The sequence below is a fragment of the Jaculus jaculus genome, chromosome 6, assembly GCF_020740685.1.
Source record: "Jaculus jaculus isolate mJacJac1 chromosome 6, mJacJac1.mat.Y.cur, whole genome shotgun sequence".
Classification (NCBI taxonomy): domain Eukaryota; kingdom Metazoa; phylum Chordata; class Mammalia; order Rodentia; family Dipodidae; genus Jaculus; species Jaculus jaculus.
In genome coordinates this window covers 37,801,171-37,825,424 of record NC_059107.1, presented here as the reverse complement: position 1 = coordinate 37,825,424, position 24,254 = coordinate 37,801,171, and the positions used below count along the sequence as shown (strand labels likewise).

The window sequence follows — 24,254 nt, the reverse complement described above, 5'->3', positions numbered from 1 at the left end:
TCTGCTCTGCCTTTTCCATCCGCGCTGGGCAGCAGCCTGTGAGCAGGGAGAGGCGGGGAGGACCCCAGCCGCCCCCCAACCCCAGAGGCTGCAGACCAGGAGGTCCCCAGAGGCTCAGGCCCTCTCTAGAAACTAGGAAGACTCAGAATGGGCAAGGGGAGCTGTGACAGAAGGTCACAAGGGGGTAGGGTCTGTGACTAGCTTTTGACCCCAGTTCCAGTTCCACGGCCGGGGCTGTATCCCAGTCAGGTCCCCAGGAGCACCGTTCTCTGTCATAAGCCTCCACCTGGTGGGGTGCAACCATTTCCTAAAGGGGTCGTCTCTAATGTATTGGGGATTGGGTTTAAACAGCTGAACTTTGTTAAGACACAATTAGGGCCATATTGACTTCCTCATGAGTGATTTACAGGAGTGAAATGCACAATTCTTTGCTCTTCTCCCTCCTTGTCTGAATGGAAATGTGATGGTGGGAGCTAGAACAGCTTTCGGGGTCTATGAGGGCTACAGCACCTGACTACATGCTGATAAATATACCAGACAGAGGCTGGAGAGATGGCTTAATGGTTAAGGCTCTTGCCAACAAAGCCAAAGGACCCAGGTTCAACTCCCCAGTACCCATGTAAAGCCAGATGCACAAGGTGGCACATGCATCTGGAGTTCATTTGCAGTGGCAGGAGGTCCTGGCGTGCTCATTCTCACTCTCTTTCTTTCTCGCTGTGACTTCTGCTTGTAAATAAGCAAATAAAAAACATCTAAAAATATACCAGAAAGGTCAGACCCACTTTCCTCTAGGCTTTATTTGCTAAAGAAGGCTGGAGAGATGACTTAGAAGTTAAGGTGTTTGCCTGAAAAGCCAAAGGACCCAGGTTAGATTCTCTAGGACCCAAGTTAGCCAGATGCACAAGGGGGTACACCCATTTGGAGTTCGTTTGCAGTGGCTGGAGGCCCTGGTGTGCCCATTCTCTTCCTCTCTCTCTCCCTCTTTCTCTGCCAAATAAATAAATAAAAATAAAATATATTTTTTTAAAAAAAGAAAGAAGTAACCCCTTCTTTGTTCAGCCAGGACTGATACAACCATGTCCTGGGAAATCTTAAGAGGTACTGGTAAGTCTGTGATGTGGGCCCTAAAGGCAGAAAAGAGTTGGCCAAGAAGCCAGCAGGGAGAGAAGGCCTTAAATAGGGAGTGAAAGCAGCTCAAGAAAACAAAAAGAGGCCAGTGAGGCTGGAGAGCCAGGGGAGAGGAAAACGGTGGCATGGACAGGTCACAGGTCTTGCATCCTGCTGGACTGCTAGAGAACCCCAGAAGGGCTTTCCCACAAAGGGAGGACAGGGGTGGATTTTTGTCTGTAAACACCCCCTCTGTCCAGCAGGGCCCTGCAGACCCCCCGAGTCTGCAGTTCAATTCCCACTGAACATACCAGAGGTCGCCATGACCCCCTTTTATAGATGCAGTACCAGAGAGGTTAAGCTGTAAGCTTGGAGTAGCTCACCTTTCTAGAGTCCCACCAGGAATTTAAGGCCAGTCCATGGGACTCCAAGCCATAGGAGTCCCTGTCTTGTGCCCTGGGCTACACTCATGAAATGAGCACTGAATGTGGAGAGCGGACAGTCAACTGACAGGTGGGTAAATAATAACTCTGGCTGTGCCAAGATGGACCTGTGCCTTTGGAGGAAAAAAATGAGCCAAGAAAAGAGATGCCAGTCAGTAGGAAGATAACAGATGTCCTGGGACACTTTGAGGGAGGCCCAAGGGGTCCTGAGGACAAGGGGTGTCTTGTGCTTACATCAAGATGTGAGACACTGTCACACTTCCATCCTCAGCCTTAAATCTCCAGTCAACTTTGGGACACTTGCCCATCTGGTGTAAGGCAGAGAGTGTCTGTCACATGTCAGGAGGGTAGAAGAAGGCAGAACAGAGAGAGCCCAGAGGACTGAGAGAGACAACTCCTGAGTGGAACCATTTCTTTGTCATCATGCTGAGAGGTATGGCTGCGATAGGAAAGCGTTCACCACCTCCCCCACTCAGTCAGCCTGGGAGAGACTGGCTGTCCCAAGATGAGTCAGCCCAGCTGACATCAGCTGTCGCCTGTGTCACCCGCATACCTCAGAGTGGACATTCCCAGCCTTCTCCTGTCCAATCTGATAAAATTGACAAAAGAAGAATGGAAAAAAGTGCTGAATGAAATATATACAGAAGGGATCTGTTAGATTGATCAAACAATAAGACACTAGCACAGTATAAGAGCACAGGGATGCAAGGCTGAGTGGGTCTCTGGATCTTAGTCACATCCACATGCTGACAGGTCTTGAGTACATGCATGATGATACAAAGGAACTTGATCATATTCAACATTGACTCCTGATTTTTACTTGAAGAAAGCTTTCAGAAAACATTATAAAAAAATCTTTCTTCTCTTTAGTACAATGTGATATCAGTCAGTTTTCCATTACTGTGATAAAATACCTGATTCAAACATCTTATAATGAGGAAAGGTTTATTTTGCCCCACAGTTTCGGAGACTTCATTCCATGTTGGCCCTGTTGGTTTGGGCCTGTGTTATCATGGCGAGGGTGTGTGGTAGAGGAGGCTGTACCCCTGATGGAGTCTGGAAAGCAGACACAGAGCAAAGGACAGGCCCCAATATCAACTTCAAGGGCACACGCACACACACACACACACACACTTCCTTCTACTAGGTTCAGCCTTCTCCCAATAGCTCCAGAGAATGGAGAGCAAGTCTTGACATACAGGCCTTTGGGAGAGTCTAGATCTGCACCACAGTGAGCATTTGTTGGAGATGGAGCAGTGAAGCTGGTCTTCCACAAGGACGCTTCCAGGGCCTCATTTCTTCTTAGAAGACCTCCAGTTAGGTTCAGCAATGCAGAGTGGTGTCCACCATCCATGAGCTCCCTTGCCTAAACTACACTTGCTTTCCACACAAGTCAAAATGCAGGAGGATGACCCCAGATCCCACTGGCTAACATCTTCCACTCCGGAGCCCCAGCTCTGAGTGAGACACCTTCATCCAGCAAGGTGCACCTTGGTCACGAACTTGGCCCCCTCCTCACACCTGTATTGGAAACGACCCCCAGGGCTTATTGGTCCCTCTCCCAGTGGGAGCCCCTTTGTTTCACCTCCCTGCTCGCTGTTTTCCAAGTTAGACCAGTGGTTTTCCTTCTGAGATCTACACTGGGCTCCTTTCTTCCTCTTGCTAATTCTCCCTCCCCAGTCCCACCCCGCCCCCGCGCGCTGGGTACTGGCTGCACATCTTGGTGTGGTCATCTCTCGCTGTCAGCACCACCTTTGTCACGACTAGTGCTCTGAGTGGGTTTGGTGGGTCACGGACAGACATGCTCACAATGGCATTTGAGATTTCATGGTTCTCTTTCCTCCCGGTAGATTGTTTCATGTAGCTGTTCAGGAAAGGCTGGGATGTTCTCTGTGTTCTGGGCTTTGGGACCTCCATGACCTCACAGCTACCCACACTGAAGAGGCAGAAATGACCACACCTCTGTGCCCAGCAGCAGCAGAACTCCCTACTTCCCTCCTTGACCGATGGGGGAGGGGCAGGGCAGGGCACGCCTGGCAATGGTTCTGTCATATCACCTGCCAGTCATCCCCAGGCCCTACCTCAGCTTCACAAGACCTCATACCCAGCAACTCAGGTTTGGGATTTGTTTTGTTTGTTGTTGTTGCTTGTGTGTTTGTTGTTTGCTTTTTGTAAGGTTGGGTCTCACTCTAGCCCAGGCTAACCAGGCTGGCCTCATAGCAATCCACCTATCTCCACCTCCCAAGTGCTGTGATTAAAGGTATGCACCATCATGTTGGGGTGGTTTGGGATTTTTTACATTTTTTAAAAAATTTATTTGAGGGGACTGGATAGATGGCTTAGTGGCTAAGCACTCGCCTGTGAAGCCTAAGGACCCCGGTTCGAGGCTCAATTCCCAAGGACCCACGTTAGCCAGATGCATAAGGGGGCACATGTGTCTGGAGTTTGTTTGCAGTGGCTGGAGGCCCTAGCATGCCCAGTCTTTCTCTCTCTGCCTCTTTCTCTGTCTGTCACTTCCAAATAAATAAATAAACATAAAAAAACAAAAATTTTTTTTTTAATTTTATTTGAGGGCTGGAGAGATGGCTTAGTGATTAAGCGCTTGCCTGAGAAGCCTAAGGACCCTGGATCGAGGCTCGATTCAATAGAACCCACATTAGCCAGACGCACAAGGGGACACATGCGTCTGGAGTTCATTTGCAGTGGCTGGAGGCCCTGGCACACCCATTCTCCCTCTCTCTCTCTCTCTCTCTGCCTCTTTCTCTCTATGCCTGTAGCTCTCAAATAAATAAATAAAAATAAACCAAAAAATTTTAAAAATTTTATTTGCGAGAAAAACAGAGAGTGAGTATGGGCACACCAGGGCTGCCTGTCACTGCAAATGAACTCCAGACACATGCGCCATTTTGTGCATCTGGCTTTATGTGGATTCTGGGGACTCAAATCCAGGCCATCAGGTTTTGTAAACAAGCACCTGTAACTGCTGAGCCATCTCCCCAGCCCAGGCTTGGAGTCCAGTCACTGCCAGTCAGAAGACTAGGAATCTGCACCTTGCTTATGATGCGTTTGTTTGTTTGTTTGTTTTTCCCACCAGATTTGTGGAGCAGGTCTAGATTTATGAAAGAGAAGAGTGAGGGAGAAATAGAGGGAGAGAGAGAGAGAGAGAGAGAGAGAGAGAGAGAGAGACGCTCCTTTCATTTCTAGGGACTCAGAGCAGGGGGATGGGACTGTGTAATCTGCCATCTGTGTCTCCCTTTTATTCCCATATAAACACAGACGGCAACACTTGGTAATAAATGAGACTTGTAGAACAAGATCAGGATAGGAAATAGAAGATCAAGACTGGCAGAGAGAGGGGGGGCAGAGATCTGGGTCACAAGAGTTCCAGTGCTACAGCCATAAACTTCCAGGTGGCCAGGGTGAAAAGTGGAGCCAGACTACAGTGGGGAGCCATGCCCACCCCAGGCAGCTCCTCAGGGAGTTCTTGGTGAGCCATGGTGCCTGCCCCCTTGGAGCCCTCAGCAGCACATACCTGTTGACAAAAGGTAAAAGGCACCAACGTTCATTGGCGCTGGCATTCAGCATTGCCTTACTGCAACAAATACTTGATATGGGCTGCAGAGATGGCTCAGCCGTTAAGGCACTTGCTCTCAGAGCCTGACAGCCAGGGTTCGATGCCCCAGTATCCACTTAAAGCCAGATGCACTAAGTGCCACATACATCTAGAGTTCGTTTGTAGTGGCAAGGGGCCCTGATGTGCCCATTCTCTCTCTCTCTACAAAGAAATAAATAAAAATACTTTAAAATTTTGATGATTAACTTCAAATGAAGAAAGGTTTATCTGGCTCACAGTTTCAGAGATTTCAGCATGTGGTCAATGGTGGTCCAGTTGTTTTGAGCCTGTGGTGAGGCGTGGGAGCTTCCCTCAGGACAGTGATTGGGCAACACTCCCACAAGGTGCTCAGGGAGGTTATGCCCCCACACACCACCAGGGAGCCCAACCACACACACACACACACACACACACACACACACACACACACACACACACACACACTCTGCCCAGGAAAGCCATGCCCATATACTGCCTACGGAGGCCATGTTCACAGGCTACCTTAAGTCACACTCACACATTGCCAGAGGCCACTCCGCCATGCTGCCCAGGGTTCTTCTCAAAGGGGTTCTTTTCCAGTTCAGGACCTGCAGGGTCACCTGAAGGAGGGAGCCAGGGTATGAGCAGAGTTTTTTGTTTGTTTGTTTTTTGGAGGTAGGGTCTCACTGTAGCCCAGGCTGACTTGGAACTCACTATGTGGTCTCAGGCTACCCCTGAACTCACAGTAATCCTCCTACCTCTGCCTCCCATGTGTTGAGATTAAAGGCGTGCGCCACCATGTCCAGCTCAAGAGTTTTTTTGTATGCATTTTCTGAATTTAATTTTACTTTTTTTTATTATCAACTTCCATGATTGTAAACAATATCCCATGGTAATGCCCTCCTACACCCCACCCCCACTTTTCCCTTGGAAACTCCATTCTCCATCATAGCCCCTCTCCCTCTCAATCAGTCTCTCTTTTATTTTGATGTCATCATCTTTTCCTCATATTATGATGGTCTTGTGTAAGTAGAGTCAGGCACTGTGAGGTCATGGATATCCAGGCCATTTTGTGTCTAGAGTAACATATTGTAAGGAGTCCTACCCTTCCTTTGGCTCTTACATTCTTTCTGTCACCTCTTCCGCAATGAACCCGGAGCCTTGGAAGGTGTGATAGAGATATTGCAGTGCTGAGCACTCCTCTGTCACTTCTTCTCAGCACCATGATGCCTTCTGAGTCATACCAAGGTCATGACCATCTAAAAAGAGACGGTTCTGCCAGGCGCGGTGGCGCACGCCTTTAATCCTAGCACTCGGGAGGCAGAGGTAGGAGGATCACTGTGAGTTTGAGGCCACCCTGAGACCACATAGCGAATTCCATGTCAGCCTGGGCTAGAGTGAGACCCTACCACAAAAAAATAAAATAAAATAACAAAAAAAAATAGAAAGAGAAGGTTCTCTACCAAAAGTGAGATTAACATTAATATATGGGTATGAGCATTAAAAGAAGTGTTTACTGGGCAGTTTGATGAGCGTAGTATATACATTTAGCCAGACAACAGCAGATGTTATACCCTTAGAGCTCATGCTAACCCTGTTGTAGGTTTTCAGTATCAGGGATATATTCCCTCCCATACAGTGGGTCTCCCAGAGATTTTTTTTTCAGTCCCCATGAGAAAGCAGAGCTAGTGTGGAGCTGGAAAGTTCTTTGAGACTTTGCAGCAGGGTGGCTTTGCTGGGGTCTGAAATGAATTACAGTGGGCCATGGCAAGCAGGTCCTGAGCTCAGGTGTCGGCAGTTGGGCCATGCCAGCTCTGCCTTCACAGTGCCAAGTGATCTCTATCTGGAATCTCCACAGCCCCAAGGCCCAGGAGAGTGACCTGGGGAAGGGACCTGACAGCAGAGAAGTGTCAGCAAGGACTTTCGTCCACAGAGTCCAGTTAGGCCAGGAAGGCCCTACTGCGTGCTGCCTGCCACCAACCATGGAACAGGTGCCCAAGAGGGGAGGCAAGCATCAAGGGTGGGTCCAAAGAGTTGTGCTGTGGCTGGGTCACTGTCGTGGAGACCCTGGAGAGGTCATTCCATCATACCAGCAGCATCCTTGTGTCATCCTCAGGGTCAGTTGTGTGTGTGTGGGGGGGACCAACTGTTGTGCAGGCACATGACCAGGACTGGCTAATCAGCTATCCAGTCAGCGTTCTAATCTATGCTGAGCCAGCCAGAAGAGTCATCTCTGAGGCTTTGGTGAGAAGTAGTGGGAAGGAGGCAGGAGAGCCCAGGAAGACTTTCTGCAGCTGCTTGGGAAAGCATAGCCCAGAAAAATGGAGCAGTGAGGAGAGACCATGTACTACTGGAGCACCTGGATTAAGCCACGCCTGAAGTCCACATTGACTTTTTTAGTTTTATGAACTTGCTTAAGCTCCCATCCGTACACATTTCTATGACTTGCAAACAATGAAAGCAAAGAACAATTACACTTGTAATGAAAAGGAAAGTCTTTTCATCTCCAGACTTCCTCCTGGGTGCAGCCCTATCACTGTTTGGAAGAAATGCTTTTAAAGAGCATTAGTGGGCTGGGGAGATGGCTCAGAGGTTCAATGAGTTTGCTTGCAAAGCTTGGTGGCACAGGTTCAGTTCCCCAGCACCTACATAAAGCCAGATGAAAAAGAGGCAAATATATCTGGAGTTCATCTGCAGTAGCGAGAGGCTCTGACATGTCTATACACACACACACTCTCTCTCTCTCTCCTTCTCAAGTTATAAATGAATGATTTTTTAAAAGAGTAGAACAGAACTTGTCATGGGGAGAGTACATGTAAAAGGGAAATGCCATCTCCTGATTCTGACAAGGGAGAGACCACAGGACCCCCTGGGCCTGACTCCCCCCACCCATGAGCACAGGTCAGTCACCTAGCCAGTACGTATGAAGGCAGAGGACATACCCAACGCTCCCTGATGGAAAGCAGCAGTCATGCGCAAGCGATGCCGGTGGGGACGGGGAGATCCTAGCCAACCTTTCCCTTCCCCCACCTTACTCCCCCTGCTGCTGGAGCTGGCCCGAGGTGACACTATGCAGCTGGGTCTAGCTGGGGTTTGTGTCCACTGCTGGGAGGGTGGGACCCAGAGTCAGAGGCCCTGCAGGGAGCCTCAGGGTGCTTCCAGCCACCTGTGTAAGCCAACACCCTCTGGCTCATGCTGCCCGGGGAAAGGAGGGGGTGAGTGCCCAGGTTCTCTAGCTTGGTGGCGCCAGGCACCTCCCATGTTCAGGGCACATGTCTAACAGGGCACCCAGTTCTGAGAGGGGCTTCTGCTGCCCTGTGGGCTAGACTGCCATGGGGTCAGGGCCACTTGTGGCAGTGGACTGTGTCCCTCTTGCCCTGCGCGGGTCACTTTACCCTCTGCTGTGCTGAGTTCTTGTATCAATAGCGATATGTGGGCAGGGGAGCAGCGCTCAGTGAGCAGCTTGGCAGGAAGGAGTCATTTGAAAGCTTTGGGTGTCGCTTTCCCTTGACCCACTACTGCCAAGTGTCTAGTTTACAAGGGCTGGTTCACTTAGTCCAGCCCCTGTGTCTGGCCATCCTTCACAAGGCTCAGGACCCCAGAGGCCTAGAGCAAAGGCCCCATGGGAACAGGTAAAGCAACAGGGACCTCAGATGGAGACCCATAGCAGATCTTTGCGGTGGGGGGGGGGTCCTGTTGTGAGCACATCATGTCAGGAACAGAAAAGCATGCGTGTGTCTTCCCACAATGTCAGAATTGATTGAAGAACAGTAAAGTCACAAGGCACAGTGGTTTCAGTTGACAGCAATTTGCCACATACTCCCGCTTCCCTGGATAGCCCTGGCCAAGACAAACACTGGCTCTTTTATTCCAGTCTTAATTACTAATGTTAACACTCAAAGCACCCAGCACACAGTAAATATATTTCTATCTTTAACTGAAAAGGGGTTAAAAGGGGGGGGCAGTTTCAAAGAGGCCTGAGCAAGGCCAGACTGAAAAACTGATAGAAATGCAGAGCCTGTGTTATGATAAGATGATCTGTTGGGTGAGCGAGAGGCTGGAGGGGCTGCTGGCCATTTGGCTACGAGTCAGAGTCAGGTGAAGGGCAAGATGAATAGGTGGACAGATGGGTGGCAGGCTCAGATGGACAGACAGGCAGATTGCAATTGAGTAGACAGCATCAATAGTGGGAACAGAACCAGGCGGGAAGTCTCTGGAACAGACCAGAGTTCCTTGCCCCACACACTGGGAGGTCAGATGACAGGTCAGTGGAGGCCATCGTCATTGCAGTGCTAGGTGTCCCCTACTTTACAGGATCCAAGTGAGGAAGCGCACCCCTTCCTCTGTCTGGTGCTTCCGTTAAGTTCTCAGGCCTGGCGTTCCTCATAGGATTTCAATGCGTCTATGTGCTCCTCTCGTCTCAATTTACCCCAATAAATGTATGTGGCATCTTTTCTTCTCCCAGAATAAGTCATTTGTCACCTCATGGGTGGTGCCTGACAGATGGTACCATTTGCATGTCTACCCAGGAGCAGAGTCATCCTGCAGCCCCAAAATGGAATTAAACGCTGCTTGTAAAATGGAGTCCCTCAGGGCAAGGCACAGTGAGGCAAACCATTGCTTTACATAATACGGAGGAACCTGGAGCAGATCACAGCCTGTGTCGGCACTGAGACAGCGTGTTGGGCTGCATCGTAAGAAGTATAGAGAGTAGAGGGAAGAAGTGGCAATCACGGGCAGGCCACCTGAGGGAAGCCCCAGGATATCCTTGCCGTCCCACCACATTCCCCTCCCCACCCCAGGGACCGAGGCAGCTCACAGCTGGTCTGAGAGATCCTTTCCTCAGCCGTCCCCATGTGGTTCCAGTACAGTAGAGTGGGGAAAATGAGGCTCGGAGAAGAGCTGGCCAGGAGCCAGGAAACTTCTCCCCTGCCTTGTCAGCTGTGTAATTGGGCTAATTCTGCCGTATTTGGGCTCAGGGCCTTTGTTTCCCTTTGTGGGTAACTCCTGATTGGAAGGCTTGCTGCTCCCTTTCTCTCTGATAATGTTCATGAATGTGTTTCCGATGGATGTTTTCCAGAGCCCTTTGTTGCCTCAATTAAGGGATAATGAACAAGAATTGTTCCTATTTGTGAAACAGCCCAGCCATTTCCCTGCATTCCCATTGGCGGGACCATGCGTCTTAATTAAGCATAAAGACTTGTCACTTCATCTATTGTCAAGATCCCATGAGGCTGCAATGGTGGCCCTGGGGAGGAGAGGGAGCGTGGCTCACCAGCAGGGGTCCCAGTGGAGTCTGAATGGCAGCCTGAAGGACCTGAGAGGCCCATGGGCCTCCCTGTGGGTCAAAGTGGCCCTGGTGCCACCCTGGCCCCACTTGCCACCTATGAGATAGCAGCCCAGGCCTGGGCTAGAATCTGAGGATAGGTGGCTGGTGATGGTGGTGGCCACCTCCTCTTCCAGTAGACAGTGGGAACGAGATTAGAGCAGCCAGGCAAGGGGTGAGCTCTGAGGAAGGTACTAAGGCTGTGGCTGGGTGAATAGCATGGGGGTTCCTGGAGAGCCTCTGCCCACCCCTGGGCAGGTCCACAGAACAGAGGCTGGGTGAGCATCCACCTCCTGCCCATGGTGCCCAGCACAGCCAGCTCCCACAGGTGGAAAGATGGGCAGAGGGTGGCCATTTTCCATGATTATGTCAGTCTTCGATTTGATTTAATTTGATCTTTTCTTTTTCCAGGTTATCTGCTTGGGAAGCCACACTTTGGGCCACACAGTGTGAATTTCTGTGGCTCTAAGGATGACCCCTGGGGGAACATAGGCACACCTAGGCTCTTCCTGGCCCTGGTGTCTACGCGTGCACACGCTGAAGGATGGCCTCGTGCAGGCAGAGAACTAACTGGTCCTTGTCAGGCCCCCACTGGGGAGATGGGAACGGAGGCTTTCCTGAGCAAGTGTGGGATAAACAGAGCAGGCAGTAGGAGGGCACCCCAAGGCTACAGCTTAATGGAGGCGACACATGGCACGGGTATAAGAGCCATGAGGGCTGGAGAAGTCTTCTGAGGAGAAGGACTCTGGAATCCTGCTCAGTGGAGTGGAGCCGGAGGAGGTGGGATGGGGAACATGCCTGCCCGGCTTGCTTTAATGTAAGGTTGCTGTATGCCACAGTAGGGCTGCTGTTAAAAGCAGGAAGGGGCAGAGTGCCCCTCCCTGTGCCAGTGCTCCCACTGGGAGGGGTTTTCAAGTCTGATATGCCCTACTGAGCAAAGAGGGGTCTAAGCTCCAGGCCCAAGGAATGGACATGTAGCCACTGCTGCCTGTGATCAAGGGCAGCCCTTGGGGAAAAGACGCAGGTGTGGCATGCACAAGCTCAGCATAGACTTAGGGTCTCTGTGACCTCACCAAGGACCTGTGCCATCAGAACTAGGCAGGGCTGGAACTGCCTCGGGAGAAGCCAGCTAGCCTTCTTTCCTCTGGTCTAATGAAGGAGCAGAGGCTGGAGAGATGGCTGAGCTGTTAAAGGTGTTTGCTTACAAAACCTGACATCCTGGGTTCGATTCCCCAGCACCCACTGAAAGCCAGAGGCACAAAGTAGCACAAACATCTGGAGTTTGTTCGCAGTGGCAGGAGGTCCTGGTGCGCCCATACTCACCCTCCTCCTTCATGTCTGCTTCTCTCTCATAAATAAATAAAAGCATTTTTGAAAAAAATCAATGAGCTGGTGTCTGATTGGTCCCAGGGGGGCCATGGGGAGGGTGCTGAGGCTCAAGGGTGCAGCAGGCTGAAGTCCAGACTCTACCATGTCTGTCAGAGCCTCCCAGACTGGGACCATTGGGTTCACATGGGCCAGGACTGTCCAGACAATGCCTGGGAATAGAACAGGGCAGGAGTGAGGGCTTTCTTCCGCTCTGACCCCTAGCAGATTAAACATCCTTGGACAGGAGAGACAGGTCTACCTGCTGTCCCTTCGTCCCTCCCTGATACTAGGAAAGGCTGTGGTCTGTGAGCCATAGACACCGAAGGTGTCAGGGTTGCCAAAGCAGCCACGGCAGTGCTCCTGCAGCTCCTGTGGTCCTTCCACACCGGAGCCTCAAGTGTGAAGGAGAAGCTGGCTCCCTGCATTAGCTGGTGATGGCTGGTCCTTTGAGTCGGGGACACTAGCTGGGACTCATTAGGAGGTGGTCACAGTGGCTGTGTTGACACAGACAGCAGTGCTGTGACAAATAGGCAGGCCTCCCATCTGGCTGAGATGTGGCTTGGAGTCCTCCCTGGGGGAGCCAAGGATGGCCCACTGAACAACCCTACGAAAGCCGTTCAAGCCCTGTGGCCCACACGCCTGGGAAAGATGGTGTTGTGGTCACCTTCTTGCTGCTGGGACAAAACACCCAACTAGAAGCAGCGGGGATGGGAGGAAAGGTTTTATTTCAGCTTACAGGTTCAAGGGGGAAGTTTCTTTCTGGCTAGGAAAGCACAGCACACCTGAGCAGGAAGCCGGGCTCACATCTTGTCATGGCCACAGGAAGTAGTTGAGGAAGCTGGCTCTGAAAAGCCAGTGGGCTGGACTAATCAACCTCAAGGCCCGCCCCCAGTGACACAACTCCTCCAGCAAGGCTCCACCTCCCAAAGGCTCCACCAGCTCTGAATGGAGTGTGAGGCTTCTTTACAAACACATGAGACTGTGGGGGAACACTTCACATTCAAGCCATTGCAGATGGGGACAGACACCAGGGACACACTTTCCCCTTGGTCTCTCTTGCCTTCCAGTTGGACTGGAGGCCCGCTCCATGGGAGGGAATACATCCCTGATACTGAAAACTTAAAATAGGGGTAGTCATGAGCCCTAGGGGTGTAACATCTGCTGATGTCTGGATAAATGTATATACTATGCTTATCAAACTGCCCAGTAAGCACGTCTCTTAATATTCATACCCTTATATTAATGCTACTCTCACTTTGGGTAGAGAATCTTCTCTTTTCTTTTTTTTTTTTTCACTTGTATTAAACATGTTTATTTACAACATGGACAGAGAATAAGGGACTATTAAGGCCATTTTCTCAATGTGAAACACTGCAAAATATGTACATAGGTACAACCTAACATAGGCAAAGATTCTAAATACCATCTTTCTTGGCTTAACACAATTGAGTATCAGGATGGGCAGGAAGAGATAGCTTGTCAATAGCACCAAGCCACACCAACAGGGTCATATGCTTTTGCCATTTCATCCAGCTAACCCATAGTACAGCAGTTGAGGTGCATCTTCAACTGGAACAGATGTGCACCACTCCCCAAGACTGCCTGAAGGACACTTCTGTCCCTTCAGTTCCATTTCCAGATTCCCAAGGTCCAGAGTCAAGAATACTTCTAAAAAGATTCACATCACTGGCCCATTAAAGCCAAGGTACATGCCATGGAGACAGTCCAGCAGTAGCTTCCTGGGAATACATCTCACCTACGATGCCTACTGTGTCCAGGGTGGTCCCGCTCATAGCGGTGGCCTGTGCGCTCATATGACCTTGAATGTTCCCGTCACTGATCTCTGTAGTAATGACTTTTCTTCTTGTATTTTCCAGAATTATCTGTCCATTCTCTTGACCGGCTTCGAGAACAGGAGGAGCTCCAGCTATGAGACTTGTGTGTCTTCTGGGTAGAGTACTTGCAGTCCTTGGATTTCCGGGAGCCTTTTACCTCAGACCCTTTGTAGGGAGCGCTACGGTGTCCTGCCTTGGTGGGGAGTCACTGCGACTCCGAGAATGGCTCTGTGACTTGGAGCCACCTGAGGTAGATCCGCTGTCGCTTTTTCTCCTCTTAGGAGAAGCAGACCTAGACAGGGACCTTGAGTAGCTCTGCTCACAGCTTCTGCTCTGGCTTCGACTTTCCTGCCCCTTTGGCAAGCCATTAACAGGGCTATCAGCCTTGGCTTTCTTCGGGCCCTCTACTTTCCTCTTGACATTCTTCAGCAGTGGGGGAAGTTTGCTTCCTTTACCTTCTTTGGGGGAGTCCATCTTGGGAACAGGTGAGAACTCTGCTGTACTCTCTGGAACTGGAGCACCCCCTGGAAGCAGGCCCCTAGCTCATGCCTTTGCTTCTTCCATGGCATGCTTTCTCTTTTCCACTTCACTTTCCAGGTGTGCCAGATCAACCTTTTTCCGTGTATAAAGCTGCAGGATTTTAAAGCAAATTTCTTGAATTTCTTCTTCAGTTGCTCCAAATAAAAGAAACCAATGTGGACAATTGGGTAAAGGGATCTCCAGTGTCTTGGCAGTGAGGTAGATGCAGGCACAGGCAACGCTTTCAGGCTGAAACCACGTGAGGACATCTGTGCGAAGGCTGTCGTTCATGTACTTCCATGAAGTCTGGACCAGGTGTTGGTGACACTCACACTCTAACACCTGAAGGTACATAATGATTATCTTGTGAGGATGCCTCACATGGATGCAAAAGCCCAACTCCTTGAGGACCCGTCTCTCTGCCTTTATGATCTGGTTCTTTAAGTTAACATACTCTTGATCCAGTATAAGAGGCACTGGTTTCTTTTACTCTCTCAGATGTCGAAGGCGATGGAACACATTGATGACATCTCGGATTCGCCTTGGAGCCTCTTCTAGTTTGGAGGCCAGGTGAACACATGCCATAGACACGTGCTCCATGGAATGTTTTACAAAGGACTTGGTGTAAAAGAACTGCTGGAACAACACCTGCCCAGTAGCCATGGCCACCTGTGGCAAGCGGAGTAGAATGCCAGCCGCCTGGATGAGCTCTCAGCCCACCACGTGGAGGCCTGTCTCTGTATCGGTGTCGAGGCCGCTCGACATGGACGGCTTGAAGCGGAGTTTGTTGGCGGGCAGCAAGCAGTTCTCTAAGGTAATGAGCATGCCCAAATACAGCTTCTCCCCGATCAGCAACCCTGCAAATCTGGCGCAGGGGCCCCCAACCCCGAGGTGCAGGCCACAGCCACTGGGACCACGGATGCCGAAGGTCCAGGGGCCAACGCCACCATTTTGAGTCACTGATTCTTTTAGGGCCTCCAAGAATCTTCTCTTTTTGGATGGTAGTGACCTTGGGACCACTCAGAAGGTATCATAGTGCTGGAAAGAAGTGACTGGGATACTGAGAAACATCTCGATCACACCTTCCAAGGCTCAGGGTCTAATGTGGAAGAGGTGGCGGAAGGAATGTAAGAGCCAAAGGAAGGGTAGGACTCCTTACAACGTGCTCCCTCCAGACACAAAATGGCCTGGATATCTATATCCTCATAGGGCCTGACACTACCTACACAAGACCATCATAACAGGAGGAAAAGATCATGGCATCAAAATAAAAGAGAGACTGATTGAGGGCTGGAGAGATGGCTTAGCGGTTAAGCGCTTGCCTGTGAAGCCGAAGGACCCCGGTTCAAGGCTCGGTTCCCCAAGTCCCACGTTAGCCAGATGCGCAAGGGGGAGCACGCATCTGGAGTTTGTTCGCAGTGGCTGGAAGCCCTGGCGCGCCCATTCTCTCTCTCTCCCTCTATCTGTCTTTCTCTCTGTGTCTGTCGCTCTCAAATAAATAAATAATAAATGAACAAAAAAAAATTTTTTTAAAAAAAGAGAGACTGATTGAGATGGGGAGGGGTATGATGGAGAATGGAATTTCAAAGGGGAAGGTGGGGGGAGGGAGGATAATACCATGGGATTTTTTTTATAATCATGGAAAATGTTAATGAAAATTGAGAAAAAAATAAAATTTATTTTTTGTTTATTTTTACTTATTTATTTGAGAGCGAGAGTGGGAGCAAGAGAGAGAGAGAGAATGGGCATGCCAGGGCCTCCAGCCACTGCAAACGAACTCCAGGTGTGTGTGCCCCCTTGTGCATCTGGCTTATGTGGGACCTGGAGAGTCTAACCTGGGTCCTTAGGCTTCAGAGGCAAGTGCCTTAACAGCTAAGTCATCTCTCCAGCCCTGGTCTCTCGTTCTAAAATATATATATTTTTTAGGACAGTCTTACTTTGCACAGGCTGGCTGGCTTTTAACTTATGACACTCCTTGCTGCATCTGCCTTCCAATTTTGGGATTACAGATGTGTGCCACCTACCTGACTCCTCTCAATCCCTCTTAACCCAGACTAAGGCCGGACTTGGTCTGAGACTCACACCATTCTACCCACTGCTGTTCCCCTTGGCCTCCTCCTCTGTGACCTGTCCCTGCCCTGATGAGCCACCCTTCTTCACTGCTTGACAGACAACCTGGCCAGTGTCACAATGCCCATATTTCTTTTTCTCTTTTTCATTTTATTTTTTACAGGTGATTATTTTATTTTCCAGGAAGGCTTAAAATCTAAAATGTTTTTAAATTTTTTTATTGACAGCTTCCATACAGACAAGAAACCATGATAATTCCCTTCCCTCCCCCACTTTCCCCTTCACAAATTCACACTCCATCACATCCCCTCCCTCTCTCCATTAGTCCCTCTTTTATTTTGATGTCATCATCTTTTCTTCCTATTATGAAGGTCTTGTGAAGGTGATGCTAGGCACTTCTAGGTCATGGATATCCAGGCCATTTTGTGTCTGGAGGAGCACGTTGTAAGGAGTCCTATCCTTCCTTTGACTCTTACATTCTTTCCACCACCTCTTTCTCAGTGGACTCTGAGCCTTGGAAGGTGTGATAGAAATAGTTCAATGATGAACACTCCTCTGTCACATCTTCTCAGCACTATGGTGCCTTTTGGGTCATCCCAGTGGTCAGTCACCGCCATCTGAAAAGAGAAGCTTCTCTAACCAAAAGTGAGAGTAGCATTAATATATGGTTATGAACGTTAAGTAAAGTGCTTACAGGGCAGTTTGGGGAGCGCAATATATGCATGTAGCCAGACAAGAACAGGCGTTGCACTCCTAAGAATACACACATTTCTGGAAACACTACCCATCTACCTTTATAGGCCCTTTTCATGCCTATCAAATGGAGCCTGAGGCTCTCCCAACCTGGGAGTGTCCAGAAGCGAACAGATGGCCCTTGATGGCCATTCTCCCTCCAACCTAGTCACTTGTCTTGCCTGACCCACCTTGGTCTCTCTCCTTCCCCCCGTGTCCTCACCTGCTTCTCTCTGGCTCCCCAAGCACTACTGACCAATGGGTCTGCAGTTACAGCACCCCACCAGAAAAGGCTGCCCCCCCCCCCAGCCACAACGGCTGTGTTAGAAGTCACTGCAGGCTCTGCCATTTGGGTGGAGACAGAAGGTCCCCCCCACCCCCGGCCCCGGCTGCTGCTTGAGCCAACAAACTTAGGAATGGGTGGTTACCACTTGAGCCACCACAGGGTAAGCACATTTCACAGGGGGTCTCATTGCACTGGGTCCCGCTTGTAGAATCACACTGGCTGCACTCAAGACAGGAACAGCCTGAGCTGACAGGATCGCCTCGCTGATAATAACCAGTCCAGGCCCTGAAGCTAAGCAGTGAAGAGAGGCATGGGGACCAAGGTGTATAGACAGTGCTCATGTCCTCCAGGGGCCCTACCATGCCCGCTTCTTATATCTCTGCTTTATAACTCAGAACGGAGAGAACAAAACCCCAGGGCCAAGGTGTGTCCTTGACCAGGCTTGGGAATCATGGAGCTGGGGTTGACGTGGCCCCAGTCCGAGCCACTTTATACTGTTCATGAGTTGCCTTGCTGCCGTTCCCACCCACTCATATTTTTTTCTCTTACCATGATCCACATTCCCCAGGATGCCTTGCCCTCCAGCCCCCTGGCAGCTTTATCTAGTGGTAGGTATCCGTGAAGCCTAGTGGGGAAGAACAGCCAGGGTACGCTCCCTCCTAATTGGCTTCTGGTAGCTTCTCTGGTAGTGACCTGTGTCTCCCACAGCTCCACTAAGTAGAACCCCCTCTGTGGCCCCAGATCCATCGGTGAGCCCCCATTGTGGTGCTCGATGCTGCTACGTGCCCTAGTTTCTGGGCTCTGGTGATACTGGGTCAACAGAAGCTAAAATCTCGCTTGTATCATTGGACAGCCACCGGCTGGTAACAGTGAATGCTGTGTGGGAGAATAACTGTAGGCCATCCCCTTACTGAAGGAAGCTCAAGGAGTCTCCATCCATCCAGGAGGAGGGGTAAGGAATACAAGATGCGCACTGCTCCAGTGTCACTGGGTGTGGCCACCAGCCCGCAGTGGCTGCCATGTTTTCACCAGCCACACTGTTGGTACCACTCTCTGGGAGCTCTAGACAGAGCCCAGCAAGGGATAGAGCTGGCTGGTGCTCGGGGTAAGACCACACTCTTGCACCGTGCACTCACACTTGGCCACCCTGATGAGCACAGAGGTGGATCCCCATTGGGGCCACACATCTCTGTGGCTCTGTCAGCCTGCCCAGGGCAGATCCTGAGAGATGCTGGGAGAAGTTAAGCCCGGTTCTCACCACCCCTGAGGAGACCTGGCAGTTGGCAGATAGGAGTGAGCTTCCTACCATCCCCTCGAGAGGACAATCGTGTCACTCTGGGGAATGGGAAATGGAGGGGAGTCTGTCAACAAGCCAGAGGACCCAAGGTGGCAAAGAGACCTCAAAGGGATTGTCTTGAGGGACAGCTTTTCCACCAGAGAAGTGGGCCTGGGAGAGCTAAGCATCTGTAGGAACAGACGGTCCCTGCTCCTGGGTCCCCTGCGCTGTACTGAGTAACTCTAATGGTCCAGTGTGGAATAACATCCCAAAGGATATGGGCTCATGGGAAACAGTGGTAACTGGAAGAACACACACACACACACACACACACACACACACACACACACACACACACAAGTTCCCCTTTGAGGCTAAAACTTGCCACTTCCTAAGGATAGTCCAGAGGGCTTTCCCTCCAGAGTTGCATGGCTTCCCAGGGACCGACTCCTGGTGGCTGTCCCCTGGCGCTGGCCTTATCTTTTCCTACCATTGCACTGCCACAGTGTCGGGATCTAAGAGCAAGAGTGCTGCCTGAGCCAGCCCACCCCACAGCCTTCCCTGGGGCACTTGGGCTAGGCCTGGACCCTTCTGGTGAAGCATGACAGTCAACCTCTCAGAAACAAATGACTCACAGGATACCCATACCAGCATCTGCCCCGCCCGAGCTCTGGGATTGATCTAGCATTACCTAGTGCTCAGTGGTTAGAACTCACTCTGAATGTGGAATAAAAGGAAATTGACCCTCTGAAGCAGGAGGGAGAGAGAAGAGAGAACAAGAAGGAGGAGGAGGGGAAGGAGACGACAAAGAAGAGGGGAGAGGACAAGAAGTGAGGGGAGGAGAGGAGAAGGGAGGGAAAGAGAAGGGAAGACAGGGAGGGGAGGAGAGTTGAGAAGATGTAAGACTTTATTCTGTGGCTTCTAACCCTATGAGACTCCCAATGTCTTCCAGCTGCTCATAGGCCACAGCCCAACTAAAAAAAAGCCCCTTTCCTCATCTAAGTGACAGTTTGGAGGAACAGAAATGAAAACACTGAAATTGAGGTTGGGGAGATGGCTCAGTGGTTAAAGATGGTTACCACAATGCCTTTCAGCCTAGGTTCAATTCCCCAGCTACCCATGTAAAGCCAGACAGACATTCATTTGCAGCAGCAAGAGACCCTGACACACCCATACATGCATGCACGCACGCACACACACACACATGCGTGTAAGTAAGAAAAAATAAAAATAAACTTCAATCATTTTTGTTTAAAAAAAAAAACATGGGGCTGGAGAGATGGCCTAGTGGTAAAGCGCTTGCCTGTGAAGCCTAAGGACCCCGGTTCGAGGCTCGGTTCCCCAGGTCCCATGTTAGCCAGATGCACAAGGGGGCGCACGCGTCTGGAGTTCGTTTGCAGTGGCTGGAAGCCCTGGCGTGCCCATTCTCTCTCTCTCCCTCTATCTGTCTTTCTCTCTATGTCTGTCGCTCTCAAATAAATAAATAAATAATGAACCAAAAAAAAATAATAATAAAAATAAATAAATAAATAAAAAAACATGGACAACACAGCAGCAGAGACGCACAGACTTTAAACAACAGGCACAGAACCTGCCTCTAGACCAGAAAAATCTAGAATTGGCTTGGGACAGGGCAGGATCGCCAAAGCTGGGACACTGGATCTTCTTCAGCTGTTCACAGATGGCCTCCCTTCACCTGCCCTCCAGGTGTGTCAGCTGGGGGAGACAGAAACTACTGGAGGAATGTTGTACAGGAGTTGAATGGCCACAGATGGAGCCAGCCAAAACCAAACAGCTCAGGAATTCTGAACCCCTCAGAAAGCTGTCACACCCTAAGACTGAAGAAGCCACCAGAGAAAGTGTGCTGTGGGCTTTCACTCCACATGGAGTATGGCTGGAGCTGTGGTGAGGTGACATCCTTGCTGCTCTGCTTCTCCTCCTCTTTATTTATTTATTTGGAAGGAGAGAAAGAGAGAGAGAGGGGCTGGAGAGACGGCTTAGCGGTTAAGCGCTTGCCTGTGAAGCCGAAGGACCCCGGTTTGAGGCTCGGTTCCCCAGGTCCCACGTTAGCCAGATACACAAGGGGGTGCACACATCTGGAGTTCATTTGCAGAGGCTGGAAGCCCTGGCACGCCCATTCTCTCTCTCTCCCTCTATCTGTCTTTCTCTCTGTGTCTGTCACTCTCAAATAAAAATAAATAAAAAATTTTAAAAAAAGAGAGAGAGAGAGAGAGAGAGAGGAAGGGTGCTCCAGGGCCTCCAGCTACTGCATGCAAACTCCAGATGCGTGCACCACTTTGTGCGTCTGTGTTTACATGGGCACGGGGGACTCAAACCCGGGGCATTAGGCTTTGCAGGCAAGGACCTTAACCTCTAAACCATCTCTCCAACCCTCCTCCTCTGTAATCTGCTCTCACATCCCACTGGCTGAAGCTACTTGGGAAATGGTGTCCCTCCAGGCAGAGGAGTGAGGGACTTGCCCTCTTTCAGTATCCTTGGGAAAGGATGGGAGGTCAGACTGGTCCAGCTTGGATCTCATGCTTATGGACCGACATGGAGAGTGAATCTAAAGGAAATCAAGTATTGTCATCAAATGTGGTGACTAATTTCACCTTGATTTAGAAACAGCTAGAAAATTAGCGAGGCACACCTTTGGGCATTGTGTAAGGGAATTCCCAGAGAGGTTGAACTGACCAGGGAAGACTCACTCTGAATGTGCACACCACTATCCCCACGGCCCCGCCTAAGATGAAGAGACGTCTAACAAGTCCCAGTGAGGATCCAGACAGCTGACCAGCACCCTCAAAGCAGTCCAAGTCATCTAAATCAGAACAGAAGTGCCGCCACAGCTGAGAGCAGCCTGGTGGGCGGAGCCCGAGAAGAACCCCGGAGGCTGTCCTCTGGCCCTCATGTGCATTCACACACATGAGCATGTGCACTGTATTCCCAACAGTTTCACTCAGACTAGCATCATAATTATAAACGCAGGCTGGAGAGATGGCTTAGAGGTTAAGGCACTTGCCTGTGAAGCCTAAGTAACCATGTTCCACTCTCCAGGTCCCATGTAAGCCAGATACCCAAGGTGATGCAAGCACGCAAGGCCACACATGCACATGCATCTGGAGTTTGATTACAGTGGCTGGAGGTCCTGGGGTGCCTTCTCTCTCTCTTGCTCACACTCACTCTCTTGCATTAAAAAAAAAAGGCCGGGCTGGAGAGATGGCTTAGTGGTTAAGCACTTGCCTGTGAAGCCTAAGGATCCCCGTTCGAGGTTCTATTCCCCAGGACCCATGTTAGCCAGATGCACATGGGGGTGCACGCATCTGGAATTCATCTGCAGCGGCTGGAAGCCCTGGTGTGCCCATTCTCTCTCTCTCTCTCTCTCTCTCTCTGCCTCTTTCTCTGTCACTCTCAAATAAATAAATAAAAATAAACAACAACAAAAAAAGGCCGGTTTGTTGGCCTTCCCTCAAAAAAAAAAAAAAAAAAAAAAAACTTATGAAACACTGAGCCAGGCATGGTGGTACACACCTTTAATCCCATAACACAGAAGGCTGAGGTGGGATAATCATTAGTTCAATGCCAGCCTGGACTATGGAGTGAGTTCCAGGACAGCTTGGGCTAGAGTGAGACCCTGTCTCAAAACATTTTAAAAAATACAAAAGAAATTATGAAAATACTTAGGTAGAAATATTGCAAGATGTGTTTAAAGTCTGTATGCTGATTTTAAACCTCAAAACTGCTGGGAGAAATCAAAGACCCCAATAAATAGAAAGCCCCCTTAACCAAATTGTTAAGACGTCAATTCTCCCCTAAGGGATCGATATGTGCAAATCAAGATCCCAGCGTGATCTTGGTGGAAATCGGCAACCCAATTCTAAAATTGATATGTGGAAGTGAAGAGACTAGAACAGCTAAAGTGATTTTGTAACAAGAGGAACAAAGAGGACCCCAGTATTCGACTCTGAGACTTCCTGTAAAGCTGCCTCCTGGAGAGGGGAGGTCCAGGAGAAAGCTTAGACACATCGATCAGTGGGTCGTAACAGAGCCTGAAAATAGACCCACGCGTTTATAGGCAATCAATTTTTTTTACCGAGGTGCAAAGGAAATTCAATGGAGAAGGGCGTCTTCCAGCAAACAGGGCTGGAACAATTAGACAGCCATATGCTAGGGGAGGAGAGGGAGGGGGAGAAGTTGGGGTAGGGAGAGGAAGGGGAGGAGAATAAATTCAAGCCATTTCTTTTTGTTTTCACATTATAGCCCAGGTTGGCCTTAACTTGGTAGCAATCCCCCTGATTCTACCTCCCAAGTGCTAGGATTACAGGCTTGAACCACATGGGGAAACTAACTCAAGCTCTAACTCATAGACCTCAGGGCAGGCTCAGAATGTTAAATTTTCCAAAGAAACTGTAGGTGAAAATCTCAGAACTTGAATCCAGAATATATAAAGAATATTCAAACCACAGTCATAAGAGAGCAAATGACCCAATTTTTAATTGAATTTATTTGTGAGCAGAGAGAGAGAGAGAGAGAGAATGGGTGCGCCAGGGCCACTAGAAACAAACCCTCAGACCCATACAACACCTTGTGCATCTGGCTTTACATGGGCACTGGGCAATTGAACCCAGGTCATTAGGCTTTGCAAGCAAGAGCCTTAACCACTGAGCCATCTCTCCAGCCCCCAAATAAACCAATTTTAAAATGAACACAAGGGGGGAAATAAAACTAAGAAAGAGCCAGGCATGATGGCACTTGGAGGTAGAGACAGAAGGATGATGAATTCAAGATAATCTTCAGCTACATAGTAAGTTTAGAGACCCTGTCTCAAGCAAACAAAAACAAATAACAAATAATTAAAAATAATATGAGTGAAACCTGGCCGGGCATGGTGGCGCACACCTTTACTCCCAGCACTCAGGAGCAGAGGTAGGAGGATCATTGTGAGTTTGAGGCCACCCTGAGACTACATAGCAGATTCCAGGTCAGCCTGGGCTAAAGCGAGACCCTACTTTGAAAAATCAAAATCAGGTAAAATAAATGAATGCAAGATTGGAACAGACCCTTCTTCAAGAAAAGTCATGAACAGGGGACTATGGGAACACCCTGATGCCAGCACACATGTCAAAATGGCTAACGTCAACCATGAGAATGAAGAGCAGCTGAACAGCCACACCAGTGATGCAGAATGGGACATAGGACACGACTCCAGAAAATAATTCGACGGCTCCATGTCAAGCTAAACATCATCCACCCAGTGGCCTGCGAATCTTCTCTGGATACTCAGTCTATGTCCACACACAGCCCACCAATGTCTGTGGGTGTTTACTCATGGTCACGCAAGGCCTCACTCCCCAAGGAAGTGAATGAACTAACTCCCATATGTGTACATAGCAGCCCATTGGTCTGTCGTGAAAAGCAGTATTGAGTAGAGAGTGGCAGGTGTTCTGGGTCCATTTACACGGCCGCATTATGAGAGGGCAGAAGACAGAAACTGGCTGGTGTACGCCCGGTGCGCGTACAAAGAGACCGCGGTGATAGCGGGCTCCAGGGAGGTCTGGGATGACTGGGCTGGCCCTCGCAGGCTTGGTGACTGGGTTGGCCATATGTGTTGATCAGTGTTTGCTAAGCTACAGTATCTGAAACAGAAAGAAGAACTAAGATCGCAGCCTTTCCCAGAAGCACCTTACCCCAGGGCTGGGC

General features: G+C 49.9%; 1 pseudogene; it reads right to left on the bottom strand.

Moving 5' to 3' along the window:
• Positions 1-13,541: 13,541 nt before the first annotated feature.
• On the bottom strand, positions 13,542-15,140 carry LOC101617340 (annotated as a pseudogene).
• Positions 15,141-24,254: the final 9,114 nt, after the last annotated feature.